Here is a 9,708-nt window from a genome sequence, read left to right on the forward strand (position 1 = left end):
CTGTTTTCTTTCTACCAATTATGGGAACAGAGTGTTCTACTCTCAGGGATGTAATCACTCCTGGCGGCTGGCTTTCATCTCTCTGTGGGGGCAGCAACTAGAAGGGTCCTGCCCCTACTGCTCCTAGGTTCTTGTGTGCAGTGGGCACGATGACACTAGGCATTTTCCTCTTGAGTTGGAAATGTGGGCAGAGAGTAGTTGCCTCTGGTTTCATAGGAGTGTCTACTCTTCTGAGGGTCTAGCTCTACTCCCTCCACCCATGAGATTTGGATGCAGGGAACTGTTTGATTGGTTCAGTTCAGATCTTAGCACAGATCTGGACCACAGGGGTCCTACAGGTTGACTGCTCCTATATTCCTGTAGCCAGAGGCACTGTGCAGTTTCCTCTTGGGCCAGGGATATGGGCAAAGGTGGGCAGAAGTGATGTTCTCTCCTGCCCTGCAGGCTAAGGGCTGCTGAGTGTTTGGCTCTCCCTCCCACGGGATTTGGAAGCAAGGAGCTCTGGGCCAGGATCAGAGACATTCAGCCCACAGCCAGAAACCGGCAAGATTTTCTCTTTAACTTTGGTTTTTCCATGGTTTAAAATGATACACCAAAGACGTGGGGTTTTGTTTTCTGTTTTGCAATGATCCTCCTGGGCTTTCACTATGCCGCTTGCCTCTGTGGTTTACACTGCATGACAGTCACTTAGGGAAATTCTTTGTCATTATTATTTAAAATATTTCTTTTACTATTCTTTATCTGTCTTGTAATTATTTATCATTCATAGCTGTCCCATAGGCTGTGGATATTCTATTCTTTTTGTTCATTTTTTTTCCAATTTCCTTTTCAGTTTCAGAGATTCTATTGTGATAGCCTCAAGCTTTGGAAATCCCCCAGCCATATCCATTCTGCATACAAGCCATTTAAATACATTCTTCATTTTTAATTTGTTACAGCAATTTTAGCCCCTAGCATTGCCTCCGGTCCTTTATAATCTCCATTTCTCTCCTAATAGTGCCCATTTATTCTTTCATTCCGTCTGAATTATCCATTAGAGGCCTTGGCGTGTTCACCACAATTGTCTTAAATTCCCCAACCACATAACCATTTTAAGCATCAAGCCACATCTAAATATGTTTCCCACATTTTTTCTGTTACTTGAAACTGTGTGCTTTGAACTTTCTAATATTTTTAAGTTTTTCTCAATAGTCAGACACAACACACCAGGTTTTTTAAACTGCTGTAATTAGACTTTCATTAATGTGTTGATAAGGCACTGGGGAAAAGAAGAAATCTTTAGTCTCATAATTAGGTCCCAGTCTTTCAGCAGACTTGTGTTTCTAGACAATGAACTTCACACTCACTTCTTCATACTCTGTCAATAAGTTGGCATGGAAGCCAGAGCAGTCTCCAGTTAGATATGTCGAATCTACTCCATGGGAAGCTAGGAGATAGTTGAGGTTAAGTACCTGCCTTCCACCAAGTCACTTATGTTTTAATAAAACTGCAGAAAGTTTTGTCTGGTTAAGTAGCTTCTCCTGAAGACATTATTTTTCTTAATAAAGAACAGAACATCTGACACATTGTGGAACACTCCCCACTACCACCTCTGCCTGTTGCAGCAAGCTTTATCTGATACTTACGAAGACATAGTAGAATTCCAATGGTGAAGAAAACACCTATGTAAGAACCTCCACAATTGAGTCCAACTTTCTTTCTCAAGCAGTAAGCCTCCACCAGTTCTCTAGTTATATTTCAGGTTTGCTACCCCATCTCTGATTTCCACAATGAATTACAAAGTACCTACTATTAGCAACATAATTTGCTCTTTTGCAAAATATTGTCTATTTCTTCTGGTTTTGTCTACATAGTGTTGTATTTTTGCATCAAATTATTTAATTACTGTATCTACTGGAAAAATGTTTCCATAGTTCAGATCACATGATATTTCAGGAACATATCTTGCATACTCTAAGAGATCCCTGATGTCAACCCAGACTACCATACCCAACAAAGCTTTTGAACATCATAGACAAAGAAAGGTATTCTATTACTTTTAACTGCACCAGAAAATTGGCTTTAACAATATCTATAAATAAATCCAGCCCCATAAAAGATACAAGAAGGAAAAACTCCAACCAAAGAAGGCTAATGACATCCAAGAAAATACAGGAAATAAATAACCCCACAGCAACAAAGCCAAAAGAAGGGAAGCTCACACATACATACTATCACCACCAACATCAAAACAAGAGGTATTAACAATCATTAGTTATTAATATCTTTCAACACCAATGGGCTCAATTCACCTCAAAATAGACAGAGGCCAGCAAACTGCATACTTAGAATCCATCATTCTAAGGAATACAGGAAACACACCTAAGAATCAAAGATAGACAATAATTACCTCAGAGTAAAGGGCTATAAAAAGGTTTTCCAAGCAAATGCATCCAAGAAAAAAGCTGTAGTAGTCATTCTAATATCTAATAGAGATGGAGGATGATACTTCATACTCATCAAAAGAAAAACCAGCCAAGATGACATCTCAATTATGAACAACTATTCCGTCAATGCAATGGCAACCCCATTCATAAAAGAAATATTACTAAAGCTTAAATCACACATTGGACCCCACACACTGATACTGGGAGACTTCAACAACCCACTCTCACCAATGGATCATCAAGACAGAAAATAAACAGGTAAAGAGTAGAGCTAACAGACATTATGAATCAAATGTGCCTAGCATACCTACAGAAAGTCAAAACTGAAAGAACATACTTCCTTCTCATTATCTCACAGATCCTACTCCTAAACTTTTTAGGTACCAATTTAAGTAGTTTTAATATTCCATGTTACTTGTTTTGGGTCTCTGTGGAACAATGTTATACCCTCTACCTGGACCGACTTAATCCACCTTTTCAATGGTAAGGCCACCAGCACTCTGGCACAACTGATGATTTCATCACGCCTGGGCATCATCCAAAAGATGCTCCAACATATAACAAGGACACATGCTCAATTACATTCATAGCAGCCTTATTTATAATAGCCAGAAGGTGGAAAGAACCCAGATGTCCTTGAACAGAGGAATGGATACAGAAAATGTGGTACATTCACGCAATGGAGTTCAGCTATTAAAAACAATGACTTCATGAAATTCTTAGGCAAATAGATGGAACCAGAAAATATCATCCTGAGTGAGGTAACCCAATCACAAAATAACACACATGGTTATGCACTCACTGATAAGTGAATATTATTTCAAAAGATTGGAGTACCTAAGGAAAAAAAATCACAGATTGTATGAAGCTTGAGAAGGAAGATCAAAATGTGAATGTTTCATTCCTTCTTAGGAGTAACAAAATACTCATGGGAGGAAATACAGGGACAAAGAGTAGAGCAGAGACAAAAGAAAAGGTCATCCAGATACTGTCCCCCACCTGGAGATCCATCTCATATGCAGCCACCAAACCCAGTCACTATTGCTGATGCCAAGAAGTTCTTGCTGACAGGAGCCAGATATGGAAGTCTCCTGAGAGGCTCTGCCAGAGCCCTACTGATACAAATGAGGATTCTTGCAGCTAACCATCGGACTGAACAAGGGGACCCCAATGGAGGAGTTAGAGAAAAGACTGAAAGAGCTAAAGAGGTTTGCAACCTCATAGGAAGAACAATATCAACCAACCAGACTCCACCAGAGCTCCCAGGGACTAAACCACCTACCAACGAGGACACATGGAGGAACCCATTACTCCAGCCACATATGTATCAAATGATGATATTGTCCAGCATCAATAGGAGGAAAAGCCCTTGGTTCTGTGAAGCTTCATTTCCCAATATAGGGGAATGCTAGGGCATTGAGGCAGGAGTGGGTGGGTGGGAGTGGGAGGGTCCTCACAGAAGCAGGGGGACAGAGAAGGGGTATGGGAGAGGGGTTAAGGGGATAACATTTAAAATATAAATACGTAAATCCAAGAAAAATAATGTTATAAAAAATATGGTCTAGAAATTTTATAATTAGGCTGTGGACCTGCAAAAAAAATCTTCTGTTTTTTCTCATCATTGATCTTGCCTTGAAGTTTCTCATCTTTAACAGTTGTTTTCATGTTGAACACATAAGGCTCCAATGAATTCTTGGAGGAAACCTTATCTCTCTGCATCTCATCCTCATTTTTGTACTTCTCAGCTACTTGGACCATGCGCTCAATATCCTTTTTACTCAAATGGCTTTTGTCATTGGTAATGGTGATCTTGGTCTCCTTTCTTGTGCTCTTATCTACAGTGGAACATTGAGGATGCCATTGGCATCAATGTCAAAAGTAACCTAAATATGAGGAACTCCACAGGATGCTGGAGGTATGCCTGTCAGCTCAAACTTTCCAAGCAGGTTGTTGTCCTTGGTCATGGCCCTTTCACCTTCTTATACCTGAATGCATACACCTGGCTGGTTGTCAGAATAGGTGGTGAAAGTCTGGGTCTGCTTGGTGGGAATGGTGGTATTGTGCTTGATGAGGACAGTCATGACTCCACCAGCAGTTGCAACACCAAGGGAAAGAGGAGTGACATCCAAGAGCAGCAAATCCTGAACATTCTCAGACTTGTCTCCAGATAGATTGGCTGCCTGGACAGCTGCACCATAGGCAACAGTTTCATCGGGGTTATTCTTAGTCAGTTCTTTTCCATTGAAGAAATCTTACAGAAGTTTCTGAATCTTGGGAATTCTGGTACAACTACCACCAAAGCAATATCATGGATCTGTGACTTTTCTAGTTTGGCATCTCAACGGGCCTTCTGTACCTGTAGAGAGATGTTCCAATGTGCCATGGAACAGGTCAGCATTCAGTTCCTCAAATCGGGCATGGGTAATAATGGTATAGAAGTCAATTCCCTCATAGAGAGAATCAATCTCCATACTGGCCTGGGTGCAGGAGGAGAGGGTGTGCGTGGCCTGCTCACAGGCAGTGCAAAGATGCTGGACAGCTCTCTTGTTCTCACTGATGCCCTTGTGCTTTCACTTATACTCAGCAATGAAATGATTGACCATTTGGTTGTCAAAGTCTTCTCCACACAAGTAGGTGTCTCCAGCTGTTGATTTGACTTCAAAAAATCCTTCCTCAATAGTGAGGATTGACACATCAAAAGTGCCACTTTCCAAGTCAAAAATCAGCACATTCCTTTCTGCTCTGACCTTATCTAAGTGATAAGCAATTGTAGCAGCAGTTGGCTCATTGATAATTCGAAGTACACTGAGGCCAACAATAGTTCCAGCATCTTTTGTTGCCTGCTGCTGAGAGTCATTGAAGTAAGCTGACACCGTGACCACGACATTGGTAACAGTCTTTCCAAGGTAAGCTTCTGCAATTTCCTTCATCTTTGTCAGAACCATTGAAGACACCTCCTCTGGGTAGAAACTTTTTGTCTCCCCTTTGTATTTGACTTGGACCTTGGGCCTGCCTGCACCATTCACCACCATGAAGGGCCAGTGCTTCCTGTCAGACTGAACAACAGCATCCTCAAACCTACATCCGATCAAACGTTTGGCATCAAAAACTGTGTTGGCGGGGTTCATTGCAACCTGATTCTTGGCCACATCCACAATTAATCGTTCTGTGTCAGTGAAAGCAGCATAGCTTGGAGGTTGCCCTGGTCATTGGCAATTATTTCTACCTTTCCATGCTGGAAGAGACCCACACAGGAGTAGGTGGTGCCAAGATCAAGGCCAACTGCAGGTCCCTTAGACATAGTTGTTTGTGTGTATACCTGGCTGTGCTGATGATGTGACCACACAAATGCACGAGAGCTGTCTCCTTCTTCAATTAGCCTTACTCCTAACTTAAAAATAAACTTGGTCATGAACCAAGCCTTGAAAGATAAAACAAAATAAAAATAACCCCTTGGGTCTTTTCAGACCAACATAGATTAAAGCTGGAATTCAACAACAACAGAAATAAGAGAAAGCCTACAAACTTATGGAAAATGAAGAACTCTTTACTCAATGAATACTGGGTCAGGGAAGAAATAAACCAATTAAAGACTTTCTCAAATTTAATGAAAATAGAGGCACAACATAGCTAAACTTATGAGATACAATGAATGCTGAGCTCAGAGTACTTAAGTGCCCCCTCATAAGGAAATTGGAGTTATCTCATAATAGCAACTTAAAAGGACACATGAAATCTCTAGAAGAAAAAGAAGCAGACACCAGAGGAGTAGAAAGCAGGAAATAAACTGAGGGGCTAAAATCAATCAATTAAAGAAAAAAGAATACAAAGAATCAACAGAACAAGATCTGAGTCTTTGAGAAACTCAACAAGATAGACAAACTCTTAACCAAACTAACTAAAAGACAGAGAGACGGGTCCAAATTAGCAAAATCAGAAATGAAAAGGGAAACATAACAGGAGAATCTGAGGAAATTCAAAAAATCATCAGATCCTATACAAAAGCCTATATTCAACAAAACTGGAAAATCTAAACAAAATAGATAATTTTCTTAATAGATACCACTTATCTAAGTTAAATCAAATCAAGTAAACAACTTAAATAGTATTATAATACCTAAAACATTGCAGCAGGCATGCATTAAAAGCCTCAAAAAACAAACAAACTAAACAAAAACACCAGGACCAGATGGTTTTAGCACAGATTTCTTCAAGACTTTCAAAGAAGACCTAATACCAAGACTCTTCAAACTATTCCACAAAATAGAAACAAAACACTGGCAAAAGGATTCTATGAGGCCACAGACACCCTGATACCCAAACTACACAAGGACTCAACAAGAGAGAGATTTCAAACTGATTCTCTTATGAGCATTGTGTACTAAAATACTAAATAAAATATGCTCAAACTGAATTCAAAAACACATCAAAAACCATTCCACCATGAACAAGCAGGCTTCATATCAGAGATGCATGAATGGTTCAATATATGAAAATCCATCAGTGCAATCCACCATATAAACAAATCGAAAGAAAAAAAACACATGATCATCTAATTAGATGTTAAAATAGAATTTGACAAAATCCAAACCCCCTTAATGGTAACAATCATGGAGAGATCGTGGATACAAGGCATATGCCTAAACCTAATAAAGGCAACATTCAGAAAACTGATAGCCAACATCAAATTAAATGGAGAGAAAATAAAAGCAATTCCACTAAAACTGGAGAGAGACAATGCTGCCCACTCTCTCTCTCCATCTCTTCAATATAGTATTTGAAGTTCTAGCTAGAGCACTAAGGCAATTAAAGGAGATCAAGGAGATACAAACTAGAAAGAAAGAAGACAAAGTATCACTATTTATAAATGATATGATAGTATACTTAACTGACCCCAAAAATTCTACCAAAGACTTTCTAAAGCTGATAAACAACTTTACTAAAATGGCTCGATATAAACATAACTAAAAATGAATCAGTAGCCCTCCATTCATATGAACAATAAATGGGCTGAGAAAAAAATTAGGGAAACAATCCCCCTCACAATAGCCATAAATAATATAAAGTATCTTGGTGGTGTAATTTTAACCAAGCAAGAGAAACATGTGCATGAAAAGAATTTCAAGTCTCTGAAGAAAGAAATTGAAAAAGATATCAGAAGATGAAAAGACCCCCTATGCTCATGAATAGGTAGGATTAATATAGTGAAAATGGCCATCTTATTAAAAGCAATCTACAGATTCAATGCAATTCCCATCAAACATAATTCTGCAGACCTTGAAAGATCAGTTCTCAACTTCACATGAAAAATAAAAAATAAAAACTCCAAGATAGCAAAACAATCTAGTACAGTAAAAGGACTTCTAGAAGTAATGACCACCCCTGATTTCAGTCAATAGTCATAAAATCCACATGGTTTTAGCATAAACAGACATGTTGATCAATGGAATAGAATCGAAGACCCAGAAATAAACCCACACACCTATGGACAGTTGATTTTTGATAAAGAAGCCAAAACCATACACTGGGGGAAAAATACTTCAATACGTGGTGCTTGCCTAACTAGATGTCTGCAAGTAGAAGGATGCAGACAGATCCATATTTATCACCCTGCACAAAACTCAAGTTCACATGGATCAAATACCTCATCATAAAGCTAGATACACTAAATCTGATAGACGAGAAAGTATGGAACAGCCTTGAATTCACTAGTACAGGAGACAACTTCCTGAACAGAACACCAACAGCTCAGGCACTAAGAACATCAATTAATAAATGGGACATTATGAAACTACAGAACTTTCATAAAGTAAAGTGGGTCAATACTTTGACTTCCATGAGGTCAATAGCACAAAATCATAGCCTATAGTATGGGAAAATATCTTTACCAACCCTATATCTATCTGGCAGAGGGCTGACATCCAAAATATATTTTTTAAAACTCAAGAAATTAAACACCAACAACCAAAATAATCCAATTTTTAAAATGTAGTGCAGAGATAAACAGGGAATTCTGAACAGAAGAATCACAATTGGCTGAGAAGCACTTAAAGAAATATTCGATCTCCTTAGCCATTGTGGAAATGCAAATCAAAACAACTCCAATTCCATCTTCCACCAGCAGAATAGCTAAGATAAAAACTCAAATGACAGGACATGCTGGGGAAAATGTACAGCAAGAGGAACACTATTCCATTTCTGGTGGGAATGTGAACTTGTACAACCAATTTGGAAATCAATCTGGAGGTTTCTCAAAAAAATTAGAAATAATTGTACCCCAGGTTCCAGCTATACCATACCTGGGCATATACCCCAAAGATGCTGCACCATCCCACAAGGAAAGGCACTCCACTATGTTGATTGCAGTTTTATTTGTAATAGCCAGAAACTGGAAACAACCCAAAGATCCCTCAACTGAAAAACCAATAAAAAAAATGTAGTATGTTTACACGATGGGATAATACTCAGTTATTAAAAACAAAGACATCATGAAAAATTCAGGCAAAAGGATAAAACTAGAAAAAAATCAACTTGAGTGAGTAATCCAGACATAGAAGGACACCCATGGTATATAATCACTCATAAATGAATATTAGCCATAAAGTATAGGATAACCAGAATAAAATCCACAGACCCAAAGAAGCCAAGTAACAAGGAGGACCAAGGAAGGATGCTTAGGTTTCACTTACAAGGTGGAGGAAGGGAACTGGGTGGGCTATCAGAGGGGAGAGTGGAGAGGGGAAAGGAGGGGAAGGGGGAGGGGGAGGAGAGGGAAAGAGGAAGAGAGATGCAGGCACATCTCCAGGATAATCCAGTGACCTCTATAGCTCCTGGAAGAAACTGGAGTTGACAACGCTAGCTGAGACTCCTAGCAGCAAGTGATATGGAGACTGAATTGGCCCCTCCTATAGCCAGGCAGGAATTCCAGTGTAGGGAGGAGAACATCAACCCACCCACAAAACCTTCAATCCTAACAAGATAATGCACTGGTAAAAATGGAGCTAACCAACGACTGTCTCAACTAAAGATCCAACCGATCGGAGAAAGCCACCTCTGACACTATTAATGATACTCTGATATGCTTGCAGACAGCTTCACATATCTGTCACTTGCAATGCTTCATCCAGCAGCTAATGGAAACGGACATGGAGACGCACAGCCAAAGATTAGGCGGAGCTCAGGGAGTCTTGTGGAAGTCTAGGCAGCTGGGGTTGAGGGAACTGGAGGGTCAAGGATACCATAAGACGACCTACAGAGCCAACTAACCTGGCCCTATGGGGGC

General features: G+C 39.6%; 1 pseudogene; it reads right to left on the bottom strand.

Annotated features, from left to right (window-relative positions):
* Window positions 1–3,971: 3,971 nt before the first annotated feature.
* On the bottom strand, window positions 3,972–5,727 carry Hspa8-ps34 (heat shock protein family A (Hsp70) member 8, pseudogene 34; annotated as a pseudogene).
* Between the last annotated feature and the right edge of the window lie 3,981 nt (window positions 5,728–9,708).

The sequence above is a fragment of the Rattus norvegicus genome, chromosome 3 (assembly GCF_021556685.1).
Source record: "Rattus norvegicus strain SHRSP/BbbUtx chromosome 3, alternate assembly SHRSP_T2T, whole genome shotgun sequence".
In the NCBI taxonomy this organism is placed as follows: Eukaryota; Metazoa; Chordata; class Mammalia; order Rodentia; family Muridae; genus Rattus; species Rattus norvegicus.